General features: G+C 51.7%; 1 protein-coding gene across 11 annotated transcripts in view; it reads left to right on the top strand.

Moving 5' to 3' along the window:
* NCOR2 (nuclear receptor corepressor 2) overlaps window positions 1–17,834 on the top strand; it is a 253,526-nt gene that overhangs the window by 100,318 nt on the left and 135,374 nt on the right. The gene's annotated exons all lie outside the window — the stretch shown is intronic.

Below are 17,834 nucleotides of genomic sequence, written 5' to 3'. Positions count from 1 at the left end.
GGGACAGCAGCCCTGGGATGGGTGTGGGCTCTGTGCTTTGGGATCCTCTTGGTGTGTCTTAGAGCTATGTCTGAGCCACTACTGCAGTCCGTGGGGATGGTGGTTCCTGATGGCATCAAGCAGTGCTTGGTGGTGTTGGGTGATACTGAGGTGGAGTGACCACTCTGGGGAAACAGAAGCTTATTAGCCTTCCCCGTAACTGTTAGTCATGGACTTGCATTTACTGGGCTATTAGATGCACCAGAACAATTTGGAAGCTTCTATAGGCTGATTTAGGGGTGGTTATGTCTGTCTTTTCTGGGTACCGTGCCCTGATTTGATTTTTCCTTGACCCTTCTCATTTATTGTATTTCTTTATTTAATATCAGTGTTTGAAGGGTTTGAATTGGTTGCTGGTGGTTCTTTAATATAATCTTCCCCAGGAAAGCCTCCCTTGTCTTAGTCTCATTTAACAAAGCAAATTGTTAGCTTGCAGTTGTCCCCTCTGCACATGTAGTAAATGCTGCAAAGAGCAATTCCTTGCTTGTGTGCCTATTTGGATTTGTTTTCATGCTCTGTTGGGGTAAATTGTATTTGATTTTTACCTCGAGCTTGGACATATTCCTGGTTGACAGGAAAGTCTTCCTGGGTAAACATGCTTGGGGGCAGCTGGCTTGTGCTGCCAGTCCAGCGCTGTGAGCGAGCGCCAAGGGTTAATGCATCTGCAGGTTGGGCTTCAGAGGTGTCTGAGCCCTCCATGAAATGAAGAGGAAGGGCATGGGTACCCAGGGTGATGGGGGTGGCTTGCTGTTTCGCTGTGGGAGCTGACTGAAGTAACAGATGGGCGAGAAAGCTCTTGCTAGGGAGTGCCAGGATATTCAGGCATCTCTTGTCCATATGGTACTGGTGGGCTTTACGTGAGATCCCTCTGACCTGTCTCAAATAAGGACTACTTTGGGTAGTTTAGACGCCAGGGGAGGCCTGGCTGGATCTCCTGGGGGAGGTGGCTGCAGGGACTGCCGATCGGGAATGGTGAGCTGATGCTGGAAGGGATGGAGCAGCTTTTTTTGAGCTGTGTTTGAACTTGGAGGCCACGGGAAATGCACCGGACGCATCAGCTTGCTCTCCTTTAGCTCTTGATAGTGTGTTGCCTTGGAAAAGGTGCCTCTGAGGTCTTGTGGCCCTTCCATGTCCCATCTTTGTTGTTCCTTCTGAGCTGTGTCTATTTGAGGTAATGCTGTGACCAGCCAGGAGTCTGCTCTCTGTGCCACCAGGATGTGTTGTGGTGGCTCTGAACCGTAGCGTGTACTCGGGGGATGCTGGCTTGGGTGGCTGATGGGCAAAACATGAAAGAAAAAATAACCCTCTCCAAAGACATGAGGAAACCAGGATGGCTTTTCTGTCTGGACGTAATTTCCATCAGTAGTTCTGTTCTGCTTCTCACCAGAAAACCATGTATTGTCTCAGCTATTTGTTTCTAATAGGCAAAGCTGCTCTTGAGGCATTAGTTGGTGAGTTTGGGGGCTGTATTTGCTTCTTGGTCTGTGACACGTTTCCAAGAATTACATGCATTTTATAGGGCTTAAAACATTTGTTAATGAAAGAGAGGGAGAGAAAGCTGTGAGATACAATTTAGCAAGACAGGATTATGCTTTTAGTGGAGCCATTTGTAATTTCAGAGTCTGGAAGGAAGAAAAAAAAAAAAGTGGCGTCCCTGGCTGGTGAGAGCCTAAGTGACGCTGGGATTAGTTGCGCAAAACTAGCTGGAGCTGTTTCCAGAATGGATTTGATGGAGCTCACTGCCAGACTGGGATGATCTCAGCACATTGAAGTGGCTGGGAGCAGAAGACCAGTCCGGGACCTAGGACTACCATTCTGAAGGTATATCTGACTTTGCAGCATGGGAAACTGGATTAATAGCAGTCTTTCGGCTTTATTCTTCAGTGGGCATCCTCAGACTAGTCTATAAACTGCTTGTGGGCATTATGGTCATAGTAAAGCTCCTTCAGCTCATCTGTGCATCACTCTGAGCCTCAGTGTGTTAGAGGAGCTGTTCTGGGTGTGCAAATGAGGGTGCAAATGAGGATGCAAAAGAAAAAAAAGGGAAAAAAAAAAAAAGGAAAAAATTAGAAGAAATGCAAAGAGCTGAGACTGGTCTTAAGCCACAAGCTCTGGACACTTGTGTATCTGGGCTATTTACACATGTAAAACTACTTTTTGAGTCTGTGCAAAGCCAGCAATAGCTGAATTCGGCACTGGGCTAGGATGGTGTAAATCAGCATCTAGAACAGCTGATAAAGACCTTCCCGAGAGGCTCTGCGCTGAGCCCCATGACTGCCATCAGCGCCTCTGCCATGCTGATGTGACCTCCTAAAACAACATGTCATGATGCAACCCGTCCTGGCGGCTAATTTCTGCTCCGCTCCATCCCTGCGGAGACTTCGCTTCTAGCGGTACCGTGTTTTTCTTGCTTGCTCAGCACGTCCCTATGCTCAGGGGTTATTCTGCCAGCTTCCTCCCTTCCTACAGGCTCTGGGTGGGTGCAGAGCCAGAGGTCTCTGTGCATCTGTGAGCTGCGCGTGTCCGGGAGTGGCAGCACACGCGTGGCGGCAGGATGTGTGTCCCGGAGCGGCGGCACACGCGTGGCGGCAGGACTTGTGTTGTTCTAGTGACCGGAGCTGGGGAGGGACATTTGCTGTTCCATCTGTGCTGCTGACTCAGTGCCTGACGAAGTCGTTCGATACTTTATGTAGGGCAGCGTTGCAAACTGGGTGAGATGCATAGTGTGAGCCCAGTGTTACTAAACGTGCTGGTGGTGTTCAGAGAGTATCCAAGTTGTTCATTTACCCCTTACCCCATTCCACGTTGCTGCAGTCACTGTGTGGGGAGGAGCTCAATTTACTCATCAGAGCAACAGCACAAGGACTGCTTTTCACGGTGATTTTGCAGATCGAGTTAATTTTTGCTCAGAAGAGCTTCACAAAGCCCTCAGTAAAAAGGGTAGGGGGTCGGTTACACGCGCTGGGTGCCAGCCTGACGTCCCAGGGGATGTGACTGGTGCAGCGGCAATGGATGTGGCTCTGAGGCTGTGGGTACCTGTGGGTCTCTGCTGCTTTTGGAGCAGCAGTGGAGCTGAGATGCAGAATCAGGTCGGTAGTGGGGTGTGAGTTTAGCATGTTTCTGATAACTACCGGTTACATCAGATTTACAAACCTTTAGCCGGGGGAGGAGAAGCTAACACTGTCCCTGCACGTTTCCAAGGCCTTTGTTTTGGGCCATAATCTGTGCTTTGAACACAGATGAAGTAATTGATGTGGCAGATGCGGTAACAAGTTCCAGATTTTTTTTTCCCCTGAGAAGTGGATCTCTTATGCCTCTTACTCCTCATCTACCTTTCTCAAATGTGGGGTGAGCTGGGCCCCTTTACCCTGTTCAGCATCACTGCAGCTTTATTTCAAGTGAGGCTTGGTTTGTAAGGAGAAGGTAATGTCTTCTGTTTGAGCGTGTTATAACCGAAGGAAGGAGCCATGCTTTGGGGCAGTGTGCCTTTCAAAAGCAGCAGCTTTACGGCTGAATCTCAGTTGGTCTAGTAAAAGATACCTTTCCTTACGAACCTCACATTGCTCATATCTTTAAACATTGGTGTTTCTTTTCAAGCTGGGGAGCAGAAGGTTGTTTCTTGCCTGCTTTCCCCCACTTCAGCACCTTTTCCCCTGCAAGAGGGGTTGCTGTCGCATCGCTGCAGTGCCACAGTCCTGGGTTCCTGCTGCTGGAAGTGGCCAGGAGGGCTCCGGTGAGCTCGTTCTGCTGGGGGAGGAATAAAAATCTCCCCGTGCCCTCTCTGCCAGCACAGGCTGATGCTGCCTCTGAGAAGGTGCTCCCTTGAGCTGGCTGAGGATAACCAGACACAGCTGAAGCAGGGCTGTTTTTTCAATCACTGCAAGCCTGGATGTGAGATACACTGGAAGAACTGCCGTGATGCAGATTTGCCGGGTGTGCTCTTGGCAGAGGTGCAGGAGCTGGTTCCCAGGACCCTCGGTGGCTTCTGCTTTCTTTCCAATAGAGAGTGTCACGGACCTCCATCACGTTAACAGCAGATAGGAGCAAAACAGACTGCCCCAGAGCAGGCCGGCAATGGATCTGCATGATCTCCTGTCTCTGCGCATACGTGCGCAGCTGGTGCTGTGTGTGATCCTGCCCCGCAGGGATGGTCAGCATGGTGTGTATGGTCGAGCAGCGCCTGCTCTGCCTTCTCCAGAGCTGGAAATTAGTCCTGCCTCTCCCCCCATCCATCTCTTATTCCCATTATGCTTCCACTTGTTCCTCTTCCCATTTCTGAGACTGCTTTTCCACCACGTACGTGGTTTGTTGCTCCTTCCTATAGGATGTGAGTCAGTCGTGATCTGCATTTAGTCCCCTTGCAAGGGCTGGCTGGCTGCACTTATGCATAGCCTGTTGCTCCAGCAGGAATATGTGTACGGGGAGCCATGTAGTCCCACGGGTACGGGGCTGGGTGGAGGCTTCGGAAACCTGAACCTCGCTGCCATCTGCCCTGGCAGGCTGCTGGTCACCGGGTAAGTCTCTTCCCATTTCTGTATCTCAGATGTCCCCATCTGTACAAGGGACAATGCCACTTACCTCTTTTGTAAAATAAATAACAACTATTGATGGAAAAAGGCTATTAGGAAGCCATGTGTTGTTAGGACTTGGACTCCGCTTTACATTGTTGAAGGGTCTTAATTTCTTCCCTTTCTGCACGAGTGTTTATGTTGTGCTACAGACTAAAAAACAGAATAAAAAGGAAAGGGGGGAGTCTTGGAAAAGACAGCACCAGGGCCAGGAAATATGTATGGCAAAGCAGAAATTGGGGTAAAGGGTATTTTGCTTTGATGCACATTAATGTAGCTTTAACAGCAATTAATTGAAAAAGGAGGAATTAACACATTTAAAATGCCTTTTTAATGATGCATTGAAGCCAGCAGCATACATGCCAAATTTCACACTGGCTGCCCGTTCCAGAGCCCAATTCACAATAAACTCCTGGAAGACAGGCTGTGGGATGGAAAGGCTCTTGGCTAGCCTGCTAACCCCTGCCCCAGCCTCGGGCTGGCAGAGCACCAAGGACAACCAAAAGGCCTTTTGGGAGCCCTGCTACCCCTGGCCCTGCTGTTCCTTGGTAGCTTCATCCCTTGCTGAATGTGCTGGGGGAGAGGAGCTGGGGACCAGCAGCGGGGTTTGCCTGGCTATGGGGAGGGATGCTTGGATGGGCAGCACCACAGCTCCCAGTGTGGCTAGCTGGGCTGGCTGGTAAATCACCAGTCGTGTTTCTGCTCCGTGGCTTTGTTATGGGAACATTGATCTGTTGCTGGGATTAACCTCTCAGAGTTTCCAGTGGGTTGGTCTTGCAGTTATTAATGAAACTGGCTGGAACTTGTGTTGACCTTGGCAAAGGCCCCAGTTGGCTTGGAGGTAACTGGCAAAAGCATAATCTCTAATTGAGTAATCCAGTGCTGGGGGAAGGGAGCAGAGGGGGTGGAAACACAGCAGTGCTTTGAACTGGGAGAGCCGCGGCGCTCTGGCGGGATGCGTAGGAGTGGAGCGCTCCGAAAGGCGCTGAGCATGCCAGCCGCCGAGGGAATTAGCAAGCAAAAGCGAGGCGGCATCTCCGTTCCTGCACCCTGGGTTCCCTCTTGTAGAAACCAGCCCTGAATTCCAGCGCCTCCCGGTGATTTATTGCCGCGGAACAATAGCACAGAGGGGCTGGGGAACCAAACCAAGCTGTGCGTGTTGGCTGTCCCTGGGCGCTTGTCCTCCCGTAGCCTCTGAGCCGGTGGCATGGATCACGCTGGGCTCTCCCTTTCCCACCGGAGGTTGTTTTCCACATGGGAAAAAGCTCTGGGCTGGTTGCTGGTGCTGTTGGTGAACATCTGCAAGTGGGCTCCCAGCGACAGCGCAGGGCTGCCTTCCTTGGCCAGGCACCTCTGCCACAGGAGAGTTGAGCTGGTTCCTTGGCCAGCTGTGGCTGTGCCCACATCTGGCGGGTCAGGGGTCGCTGCCATTGAGCCCTGTGGGATGCCCAGGCAGAGGGATCCTGTGGAGCTGCGGTAGCACCAATGGAGACGGGACACGCTGATGCTGCCGGCACCCTGCTGTTTGCTCCAGGTTATCCAAAACCCAAGTGAGATGCGGAGTTCTGTGCCAGTGCGCAACTTCATCAGCCCCATGGAAGGTGAATGCCCCAGATGACTTGCCACAACAAGAAGAAAATTCTCACACTGTGAAAGGCAGAACGGCTCAGACATCTTGCCATGAGAAGAACAGTTCTTGCCTGAAGGATGGTAGGGTGCATGATGCGAAGCCTGCACACACTGTGTAGCTTCCCAACCGCGTCTTGGAGGAGCAGACTTTGATGGAAGTGGCTCCTAACCTCAGGTCTGAGCAATGAAATAAAACAACGTTAGGGGGTACAGATGTACCTACGCCTTGACTGCTTTTGTCCTCCTTCCCCCACAGAGAACTGCATTTCTTATTAACTCCCCTTGCAGCTGCCTTGGCTGGGAGGCAGGCTGGGCTCTCCCTGCTGTCCCAAGGCTGGTGGTGCAGTTGGGTGCCCACCAGGAGCGAGTGGTGTGGGCTTGTTGAGTTCAGCAGCTGCAGAAGGATCCTCCTGTGATGTGTTCAACATCCACCCATTCGCTCACCCTGTCGACTTGTGCCTGATAAAAATCTTATTGCAAAAAGGATTCGGTGGGGTGGAAGAGGGGGGGCCTTTTTGTTAGGGCAGCAATGATTCAAAGCTATTTCTGGGAAGATGAGGGAGATGTTGGCATCCTCTGTCATTCCAAACATATTTAAAAGCTGAAATAATTGCATTGTTCATGTTGTCACAGCACAAACACTTCTGGCTGGATTTATCCCATCCTCTGCTTTCCTCCCTGCTCTGAAGATTGTTTCCAAATTGCAGGAGGGTGATTGTGAGTGTCGATCCCCACTCACCTGCACATGCACACACACCTTTGGGAGCATGTGTCTGCCTTGTGCAAGCAGCCTGGCTGCCATGGCGTGTCCCGAGTTCATCACCGTGCCAGGACGGCTGTGAGGGCTGGGCAGCAGCCTGTGCTGTGCACCAGCTCCGGACGGGAAGCCAAGGGAACAAACAGCCGGAGGAGTGTTATATCTGGAATGGGATGCTCTGTCCCATGCATGGGCTCGTGCTGATTTCATTTGAAAACCAGACGCTGTTAGGCGTTGCGTAGTCTTTGCGAGATGTTCCGTTCCTCCAGCTGGCCTTGGGGCTGTGGGGGGTAAAGGGAAGGAGTGCTGGGATTGACGAGATGATTCTATTCCATTTTGCAGCTGAAATTCTTGTGGCTGAAGAACTGAACTATCGTCTAAGAGCCTTGGGCTTGACAGGGAAAGCCCCCGTGGACTGAGGAAATACTCCGGAGGCAGGATGTAAAAGCTGAACTTGACCTTCCCCAAGCTGCCTGCAGCCTGGCTCCCCCCTGCCCTGGCTGTGCCAGCCTGCAGGGGTCCCCGTGCCACAGGGAGCGGGGCCGGGGCTCGGCATGGCTGGCAAACCCATGGGTGATCTGACAGTGCCTCAAGCATAGGTGGCTGTTTCGCACTTCTTCGGCTAGTTTGCAGTGATTGACATCCAAAACAACCTTTTAAATTGCCTTTCAAGCCATAGTGGTGGAGAAGGGCGGCGTGATAAGGCTGGCTGCTTCTCGGAAGCCTGCTTCATCATTTACATAATTGGACTTTTCTGTTCCATTCAGTCGATATTACAAGGCTCGTGCAGTGCGACATCTCACCTGATCTGCTTGAGGGAAAGAAAGTCCCTTGACTTTGTGTGCCTCACCCCTGTAATTGGCAGAAATATTGCCAGCTTTTGCTGCTTGCAACAGGGCAGCATTGTGAGCTGGGTGTGCTGTGTGGATTCACGGGGATTTTTCTTCCCTATCTTTGGAGTGTTTGTACATGTTATGTGTCTCTTTCTGTGGGTTTTTTTTTTCTTTAATAGCAAGGATTCTAATGTGCCGTGTTGTGTCCTGAAAATATAGGAGATCTAAAGCCAGCTTGGTGTTTGTCAGTCCTGGGGTAGAACTTAGGAGACGGGGTTGGTGCAGCAGGGACTGGCACAGGCTGTCCCTGCACAGGATGGTGCAGGGTGAGGAAGGCTGTTCCAGCCACCGCTGCTGTCCTTCTTTGCACATTTGTGGTAAAAAAGAAACCCCCATCTGGAATAAATTTCCAGGGAAGAACTCAATCCTGCTACCAAGAGTGATGTCCTGACTGTTTTATTCTCCCCCTGCAGTTTCAGCCTGATCTGGGTTTCTTCTCTTCCCCTCATCTTCTGGGAGGGGGTGTGGGTGCAGCTGGGCACGGAGCCCTGCTCAAGCTCCCACCCGATCCAGGCACGCTCTGGGATGGGGTATGTGGTTCCTCCTGCTTCCATGGGATCTGGCCGGTTAGTGCAGGCAGTGCAGCAGCAGGAGGTTGTTATCAATTCACAAGCACGTACGTCTCACAGATGGACTCTGCCTCCCTCCTTGCGTGTGGTGTCCCTGCACGCCCCTCCTCACCAAGGGTCCTCCTGAGGAGGGCGAGGGGTTTGGTGGGAGCAGCTCGGCTGTCTTCTCTGTGAATGTTACAGCGCCGAGCACATTTTTTGTGTTGTACTTTTCCATGGTTATGAAATGCAGCCTGTCCACAGTTCTGACTCACACAACAAAAGCCGGCGAGTTGTGACACCGATCGGATTCATTTTGCATGCTGCGTTTTGAGGAGGGTATTTCATGCTCAAGCCTTCCTTCCCAGCGCCGCGTGGAAAGCTGTGGAGGAGATGCGAAGGCAATCGATGGTGTTTGCCTGCTGCTGCTGGAGGGGATGGAGTAGGGGAGTGATTTCAGAGATGGATTTGGCAGAGACGAGTTGCTGCTCTTTGTGCCTGTGGTGATGGAGCTGTAATAACATATTGAACATGGCAACAGCCCTTGCTAAAGCTCCGTGACTTCACATCCGTGCTTCGTGGAGCCTCATCTCTTAACAACACCCTTAGCATCGATAACAAGAGAGGAGCTGTCAAGTGCCAAAGGGCCTAGTTATAATCACTCCCTGAAAACCTCCTTTCTTTTTGGACCCAAACCTGCTTTTTAAATGTAAAACCTCTTTGGCTGTGTTTTAGGCAGAGAACATTCAGAGGGTTTTCTGGCTTGCTCCAGCACGGAATGCTCTGCAGCTTCATGCTGCATGGGGGGGCCGGGGGGCAATGGACGCTGGTGTGTCAGGAATGCTGGCTGTGTGCTCGGCAAGCGGATAGGGGTTGTTTTAGGACAAGCTGACAGGCCCTTGGCTTGTTCTGCTGCTCTCGAAAAATGTAATTCTAATTCTTGGCATCTTTTTCCAGGAGGATAAGGAGCGAGAGTGCGGCGGAGCCTGCTCCCTCTGCCCTTGGAAATGGGCTTTCACCCAGCAGCAGAACTGGCTTGGGGTGGGAGTGATGGGCTCTGTCCTCCCCCTGGTTTGGTCATTCAAAAACAGAAGTTGGGGGGCGGGAAGCACCAAGGGATGAGGTGACCTGAAGCACCTCCTTGCAGTCCTGACCTAGATCTAGTTGCTCTTTGGTCATCATAGTGCCCTGACTGAGCATCTGCACGTGCCAGGGTTCAACCCAGCCTGTGCTCGCCTTCGCCCTGGCCAAGGCTGGCAGCCCCTTTAATCTTGCACCTGATACCTTTTCCTGTGGGATGCAGGGGAACAGCAGAGCACTGGCATCTGACAGTGCCAAGGAGGGGACAGCAGCAGATGTGGGGCTGCCTGGTGCGTGGTGCCTCTGCCGCATCCCGAGGGATTCCCCCCAGGGCTGTGGAGCCTGCAGTGCACTGCCCCAGCACATGCTGGCAGCGGGTTTTGCCACTGCCGTGGCACTTCATCACCTCCCCTGCCTGCACAGTAACGCTTCTTAGGCTTGCCTTTGAATCACCTGCTCTGCTCACTGCCCTGAGAAGGGACACGGCTGATTTCTTTCCTCCCTGCGCTGTTCCCTGCGGAGCAGCGGTGGTAGTTTCTGCCTTTTGATCTCCGCTTAGGATGCTGTCATTCCTGTGGCTGCTTAAGAACGAACCATTGCCTAGCACAAACCAAGCTGTCCCACGTGGTTACGCGACCGAACCAAGCACAGGCTTTTATTTCAGGCTGTTTTTCAGGTCTGTGTTATCGTACCTCATGCCAGCCATCACAGGTATGATGTAAAGCACATTGCCCCCAACAGCTAATGTGTTTCTGCCTCTGCGGCAGGCAGAGTGGCAGATGTAAACAGTGGTATGTTACGGTCTTTTGAACACGGAAAGCTGCTAAAGAACAGGCGGGTATATGTATATAAATATATAATGTGCATTATATTAATGGCATTCAATATATTTGGCGAGGGATTTGTGAATTCATGCATCCATGAATGTTTCATGTGTATATACTTTCACAGGTTTCAGTAATTGAAAAGCCTGCATTTTTTTAATATATATACACACACACATATATATATATGCTGCCTTGTATACTTGTAAGCTGTTTTTCAAAGGCTTCTTCTACCTGTGCAGTTCAGTGATCCTGCCTTCAGCAGCCACATGGAGAAAGGCTTACAATCTTGAGCAAAGCTAAATATTGATTTGAGTCAATCTGGGTGCACTTGGAGACATCACTAGTGTTCATGAATACAGCATAATCGCTGATTGGAGTGGGGAAATTTCATCATAAAGGCCCCAAAAGGGAGGTTTATTATTGCTTTCTTCCAAATGCCTGAATTTTATTAGCTTCAGTCATTCTTGGCAGGGCAGTGGAATGGGATTTTATAGTTAGCAAAGGAAAAGTAAACACAGTAATCATTTCACAGCCCTGTGCCTGCCAAACCAAGATGGAAATTCCAGCCTTGGTGGGAAGCTGCTGCTTTGCTAACAGATAATAACAAATTCACTGTGGCCTTATTCTTGCTATGGGAGCTGACGTGTTCGGGGTTCTTTTCTGTAGCATCCTGGCCTTGAGAGGCAGGGGTGCTTCAACCTTTTTTACAGGAGCAGCCTGGGCAGAGGTTTGCAGTTTGAGTGACTCCCACAGCCGTTTGCAATTAGAAATGGTGCTTCTCCCCTGAGCCTTCGGGAGCTGCTTGATCCTGCGCTCTCGTGGGTGTTCGGTCTTTCCTTGGTCAGTCTTGCTCTGACTACAGAGTTGAGTGATGCTGGAGGAGTGTCACGCTCGAGATGCTGTCCCGTGGTCCCTACACCCTGAAGCCATCTCTACCTGCTGAATGGGGGGTGTGGGAAATATTATAGCAAAAAAATCTCATGAAAGTTTGTTTTGCATGTTTCTCTGGCCTTGTCAAGGCAGAGGGCTTGGCTGCCACTTACATCTGGACCAGGACCTGCCTGCCTTTCCTGCTGCTGCAGGATGTTATTTCCTCCCACCTTCCTTCCCCGCCGGCCGTGGGGATGGCCAGCACTGCTGCCCCCCCGCCCGCCGCCTCTGGGACTCAGGATGCGGCCTCCTGATGGAAAAGCAGGCAGAGCAGCGAAGGAAATGGCTACTCAAACAAGCGGTGAATGTCGAGGCATCCCCTTCCACGCGTCTGCACAATTATTAGAACAATAAAGCATTGAGCGCAGCCAGCGGCTGGCTCTGATGGTGCAGCTGACGGTTGCTTTGCACCACCCGTGCTCCCCTGTCAGCACATATCCTGCGCGGGGCGGCGGGCCTTGCTGGGTGCTCAGAGATGCTTGTGAGCAGCAGGGGCTGTGGCCCCTATTCCCCGCGTGGGTCCCGGGGTGCTGCCATAGCACTGCTGCATGTGGGGTGCTCAGGACCATGGCTGGTCCATACAGTTTGTATGTCAGGGGGTGTCAGGATGCTGGGGGCTGCCTTGGGCAGTGGAGGGGGGGGGGCGGGCAGGCGGAGGCGTTGTCCCCCCCATGTTCCGTGCATGTGGTGGGACAGCGCTTTGCAAGGTGCAGGGCCAGCAACTGCTTAAAGAGGAGATCTGGAAGTGGAGGGGGAGTTAAACAGGCTTTCCTTGTGTGCCGGGGACTGATGGGACCACTAAAAGCTTCATTAAAAGCCAATGCAGGCTGTTTCAAGGGAAGGGCTGCCTCCACCCCCCAGCCCCCAAGCCTGTTCTTTATGTTGCTTAAAATTTTTTCAAAAGCTCGTAAGCAGCTGTGAACCTTGTTACGCCCTTAAACAAGTTTTCCAGCGCAGCCACCTTGAAATGGAAGTCGATCGGCTTGGATTCCTGATGAAAAAGGAATTGCTTGAGTTTTATGTCTCAGCCAGCAAAGTTCGCAGGTCAGGTTCACCAGTGACCCCATCTGCTTCCAGGCTGCTCAGCGCAGATCTGTGCGTGTCAGAGTCTCGCAAGACACACATGCATGTCTGTTGAGATGTTCTGATATGATAAAGAAATTTTACTGAGAAAAAGATTGAGCTTTTGGGATCTTGTTAGTCTTGGGAGCAGGGGAACTCTTTGGAGCATTGCCATGAAGTCAGGTTTTCTTGCAGTCTTAGGATTTCTGGTTTTTACAGATGAGAGGTGTTTGATGTCCCGCTTCATGTATCTGAGAGCATGGCTAGAATGAACCTATATGTTAAGTCACCCTAAAGACCTCAGAGCAGTGAGGTGGTGGCATGCAGCTGGTGACGGGAGCTCAGAGGATTGCTGTAGGAGCAGTAACTTTTGGTTTTTGAGTTGACACATTTGGGAGAGGAGCTGCTGGGACCTGCCAGCCTGTGCCCGATGTGCTGCGAGTCCCCAGGGGAGCTGGTCAGGATCCTGGCTTGGTGCAGCGGCCCTTGCATGTAAGGGGGGGTTTGGGTTGGTCCCACAACGCTCCTCACCCACTGCTCAAACCATCATAGGTCTTGCTTTTTCTTTCTCCATCAGTTGGGCTCTTACTCAGTAGGCAGCTCAGCCTCCAGGTTTCGGGGAAAAACAATTTTGGCAGATGATTGTAAAGGAAGAACGGAGGGAGGGAGCGCGGGCAGCCTTTAGGTGTGCCTTACTTGCGGCGGTGGTTAAATAGAGCTGTCTTCATTCATTCCCTTCCCTCCCCTCTAAATCTGACGCCCCTTCAAGGCGGCTTCCTGATATTAATACCGTGTGCTGGTCCTGATTAACTGCCGGACAAATCCCCTCTCGACAGGGCTGCCCCGAATGGACCCCCGCTTTGGATCTGCATGGCTGAGGAGTCCCTGCTCTCTTCTCTGCCTCCTTCCTCCTCCCTGGCAATAGGAGGAATTTAAATGTTTCTGAAGAGCGACATTTCCATTTCAAAAGCTGTTCGCTCAAGTGCGTCTGGAGTGGGATTTCTCTCCCCCCCACTCCTCTGTGAATGGGAGCTTTAGAAGTCTCATTTCCTCTGCTTGATAACACCAGGCTGAGAAGGGCTTTTGTCTTTTCATTTCCCCTCGATTTTTTATTTTTAAGTAAGTGAGGTTTGTGGAAGCTGCTGTGGTGGATTTTCCCTCCCCCGTGTTTATCGATGTGCTGGAGGATGCACCTGGTGTCACCCAGTGAGCTGGAGCTGCTGGGGGTGCAGGGCTCCCAGGCGGGGGGGCTCCTGCTGCCCTGCGCTCCCCAACTGCACCCACTTGGGACCACCCTTCCGACCATCCCGCTAAGGCTCCCGCGGGCAGAGGAGGAGGCTTGCTGGGCACATCCGAGCTGCAGGGCACTGCGCTGCTCTTCCCAGCCATCCTGAGCTGGGGCTTGCGTGTCCCAGCGCCCAGGGACAGCAGTGGGTGTGGGTGGTGCTGAGCCTGGCTCAGGATCTGGCCTCAGGTTTGCAACACGGTGATGCTGCAATGTCTTTAGTCACGCTGACTTGTTGCACGCCTGCTTTTTGGCTGGTATAGCTATGCCAGTCGGGATGAAATTATTATTATTATTTTTAACACAGTACTTCGTGGAGGGTGAATGCAAGCGGGTGCAGTTGCCTGGCGTCTGCGGGGCTAACGCGTGCGGGTGCAGGTGCTGTCACACTTGTGCGATGGCATTCGTGCTGGTCACTTGAGTATCGTGCTAATATAAAAGTAGGGATTTTTTTTTTTTTTCTGCAGAGGCTTTTTTTTTTTTTACAGAAGGCAAACTCAGGCATGCTTTTACCGTGGTACCAGGGCTCAAGGGTTTCCTACATTCTTGAGGACAATCTTGAGGATTTAGCAGGGACTGTTCCAGCATCCTCAAATCAGAGGGAACGTGCCTGCTGGGGTTACTGTGGAGCTTAATGCTATGTCCCTGCCTGGTTTGTGTGCTGGAAAGGCTCGGCCCTTGCTTTACTGTATGTGCCAGTTGAAAGAGAATGGGTGGTGATGCAAAAAAAAATAAAATAAAAAATAAATGGTGGGAGGCTAAAACTTTCAAAGGCCAGTTTCCCTGAGGTTTGTGGGCTTGGGTGACAGGGTGCTTCCCAGGCTGCTGGAGGAGGTTTGGGGCTTGTGGGCTGCCTGCCTGCATCCCCAGGCAGGGGACCCCTCTTCCCTCCCTGGGGGGTCTCGCTAAAGAAACTCCCTGAGCAGTGGGTGCTGGGAGACATGCAAACCCAGGCTGCATGAGACTGTGCTCCCCATTTCTGTGGAAATCCATGGCGGTTATTCAGAGGTTGCTGTGAGAGTTTCCTGAAGTCACCCAGTTCCAGGGAAGTTGGGGGTGCTCGGAGCCCTAGCCCCAGCCGCTTTGCTGGGAGGAGCAGCCACCAGCTCCTCCATTACCTTCAAACCTTCGTCCTGCGAAGGCAGGAGGTGCTAACCCCACTGTGCTGGCCGAGTGCCAAATTGGGCAATTAAAAATTCGCCTCCCTTGCCTTCATGCTTATTGTAACAGGAGGCGCTTTTCACAGGTTGCTCCTTTTCAAGAGACATCAAACAAGCGCTCGCCTTCCTCGTATTTTGGTTGTGTGCCTCTCGAGCCTTTCGGTGGGCTGGGGGCAGCCCCCCTGCTTTCAGCCTCCCTAAACCAAGGGGATGCCGTAGTCACCCAGGCTGCAGTTTGGAATTCCCTGCTGGAGTATCCTGACGGGCTCTTAAGCCGATGGGTTGTGTGCCCCGCGCTTTGTTCATGCCAGCCGTTGCCTCCCCAGCGCTGTCATCTCATGCTGGTTTGCCAGCGCCGTTCCCTAAGGAAGCGGTTTTGCTCCTCAGACTGAGACACTGGCGCTTCCCTCCTGGCTCCATGGGGTGAGCAGGTCCTGCGGGCAGGACGTGCCTGGCAGGTGCTGTCACCATCCTCTGCAAGGGCTGGCAGAGGGGGGGCTGCCAGGGACCCCCCCGCCTGCTGGTCTCCCTGGTTAGCAGAAGCTCTGCCTGCCTGAACAGATTTTGGGTTTGTGAAGGGGAGATGGGGGTGTAGGGCTGAGGTGGTGTGTTACAGGGACAATGGTGTTCTTGGCAGCGCATCGCTGGGAGCAAGATTGGCACAGGGGAAAGGATGCTGGGGGTGGCTGCTGGGTGGATGAATTATTGAACTTTGAAGGTGCAAATGGAGGAGTGGAAGAGCTGCTCTGCCAGCTACCCTGACAGCCTGAACTTGTCCCCCTGATTGACTGAAAGCAGCAGGACACCCGTCTTCGCTTTACGGGACCCCCAGTGCAGTGCCAAGGGCAGCTGCCATCTCATGCCGAGCAGGCTGCGAGCTGCTTTACTTCATCCTTATCATTTGGTGGGTGGTCTCGAGCTTTACCTGCTGTCCAAACCACGACACCCACATTTATTCATGGTTCTTCTAGGGCACTTGTTGCTGTTGGCCCGGAGCGCTTCGCACGTGCCCGTAAGGTCCTTGCAGCTCTCTCCTTTCCTTTGCAGGAGTATGGGCAGAGCACGATAGGTGACCTGCAGCTCCCCAGGACCCCACTCCACTCACTTGTTGGGTTAAAAGTCATTCCCCTAGGCAAGCAACAAAATGAAATTTTTATTAATTTTTTTTTTTGTCTTGGACACTTTTTCAAAGTTAACAAAAGGCAAATCACTGGCAGAGAGCAGTCTTGCCAGATGTAGCAACTGTGCTGAAGATGCTCAAAGAACAGGTTCCCAGAATCCTTCTGCATGTTGCAGAAAGGCATATTTTCCTGTAAACTTGTTCTTGGAAGCAGCAGAGTTGTTTTGGCTGAAATTTACTATTTAGAGAGAAAAAAAGAAAAAAGCCTCCAAATGCCTGAAGCAAATATTCTACATGGAAAATTTCAGTCCAGACAGTTAAATGTTTTAACAAATTTAGGGTAATCTGAAAATCCAGTGATACAGAATAAGCAACGCTGGGCAATTCTTAATGAGAGGTGGAGCAATTAGCTCCTTTTTGTAATGAGTAGATGCGTAGTTGAGAATTCATCATTCCTGCAAAGTCAGTAGGGAATGTACACATTCAATGCAATTATTATCCACTAATGGGGAAATGCAAGAAGGTAATGAAAGGCACAACATCCATTTGTCAGTATAATGCCTTCGGCTTTGGTGGGAGTTTGCCTGAGTGAGGTTTTCCAGAATAACGGGTCAAAGCCGGGCTACCCCTGAGTCCACAGGCTGTGTTTGCTGGTGCTTCCAGTATCCTGCAGCTGTGAGATCCAGAGGCAGCATCTGTTCAGTGGAACGCTGCGGAACGGCTTTTTTTGAGCACAAGCAAGTTTTGCAAGACCAGATACGAGGCTCTGGTTAGTGTGTTTAACTGGAGCGCTCGCTGGTGAGGTTTTACCACCCTCGTAAATCTGCTGGTGGGGGTGGGGAGGGAGGGTCAGCATTTGGTACTGGTTTTGCAATTAAATTGGTTCAAGCTGTTGAAACACTGGGGAAGTTTTTTGACCTACTTTCATGCAAGCTTAGAAATTGTTGGGATGTTTTCTGCCCTGGCCGTGTGGAATTCAGCTGGATTACAGAGGAAAGGAATTTCGTAGGCCTTCTCATAAAATCACAGATTTATTTTTTTTTTTAAATAATAAATCAGCTTTGTCTTCAGGTGGCTCCTTGCTCTCCAGCTTCATGAATTCCCATGGGAGCATGTGCTGGGCTGCATTGGGTGAAAGCAATCCCTGTTTTGCACGCCCCGCCCCCCACCTGCATGTGCCATGGAGCGTGGGGCTGGAGGAAGGAGGTGGGTGATGCCTTGGTGCCCCCCGTGTCATCCCTTGGGCACACTGGTTAGCCTTGCGTGGGAATGCCCGTGTGCTCATGGGTGGCGCACAGCACCTTAGGAGCTCCCCGGGCTCACGCTGCGTACGCCAGCCTGCACATCTGCATCCTGCTCCAGCAGCCCTTCGAGTGCCTGTGGGGCGCAGCCCGGCCGAGCCCAGCAGTATTTAAGAATTAAAACCCCGTTTGAAGGGTTGGGCTGCTGAAAGAGCCATTAGCGCAGCAGATGGTCACGAACAAAAGAAGTGCAATAACTCGATGTACTTTTCCCTGCTCAGGCTCTCCGGCTTCGTACTTGCGCGTCTCTCTGGGGAAATGAGACATTAGTTTTCAGCCCCTTTGACTTTTTCCCCCTTGTCAGTGCTGTCGTCTTGGGGCTGCTGATACACCAGAATGTGTCGGACAATTTTCCAATTAAAAAATAAAGTCCTTTGCTCTATATTTGGCCTGTTTAAGAGTTTTGTATGCGGGGGTTTTTTTGACCTTAAAACCTGATGGATGGAGGTGTGGGGTGTTGGCTCTCCTGGGTTTTTTTTCCTGCTCTGTTTTTATCGCGGGGTGTGTGGGAAAGGCCTGGGCCTCTGTGTCTGCTGGAGGGTGCGATGCTGCTCAGCCGTGGGCTCGGGACGGGGAGGACCCTGCCGTGTAGCACAACCTCGCACGGTCGAGGTTTTGGGAGTGTTGGTGTGTTC

Source organism: Falco naumanni, chromosome 1 (assembly GCF_017639655.2).
Source record: "Falco naumanni isolate bFalNau1 chromosome 1, bFalNau1.pat, whole genome shotgun sequence".
Taxonomy (NCBI): domain Eukaryota; kingdom Metazoa; phylum Chordata; class Aves; order Falconiformes; family Falconidae; genus Falco; species Falco naumanni.
The sequence above is the reverse complement of the archived record's forward strand: the minus strand, read 5'-3'. Positions and strand labels throughout refer to the sequence as shown.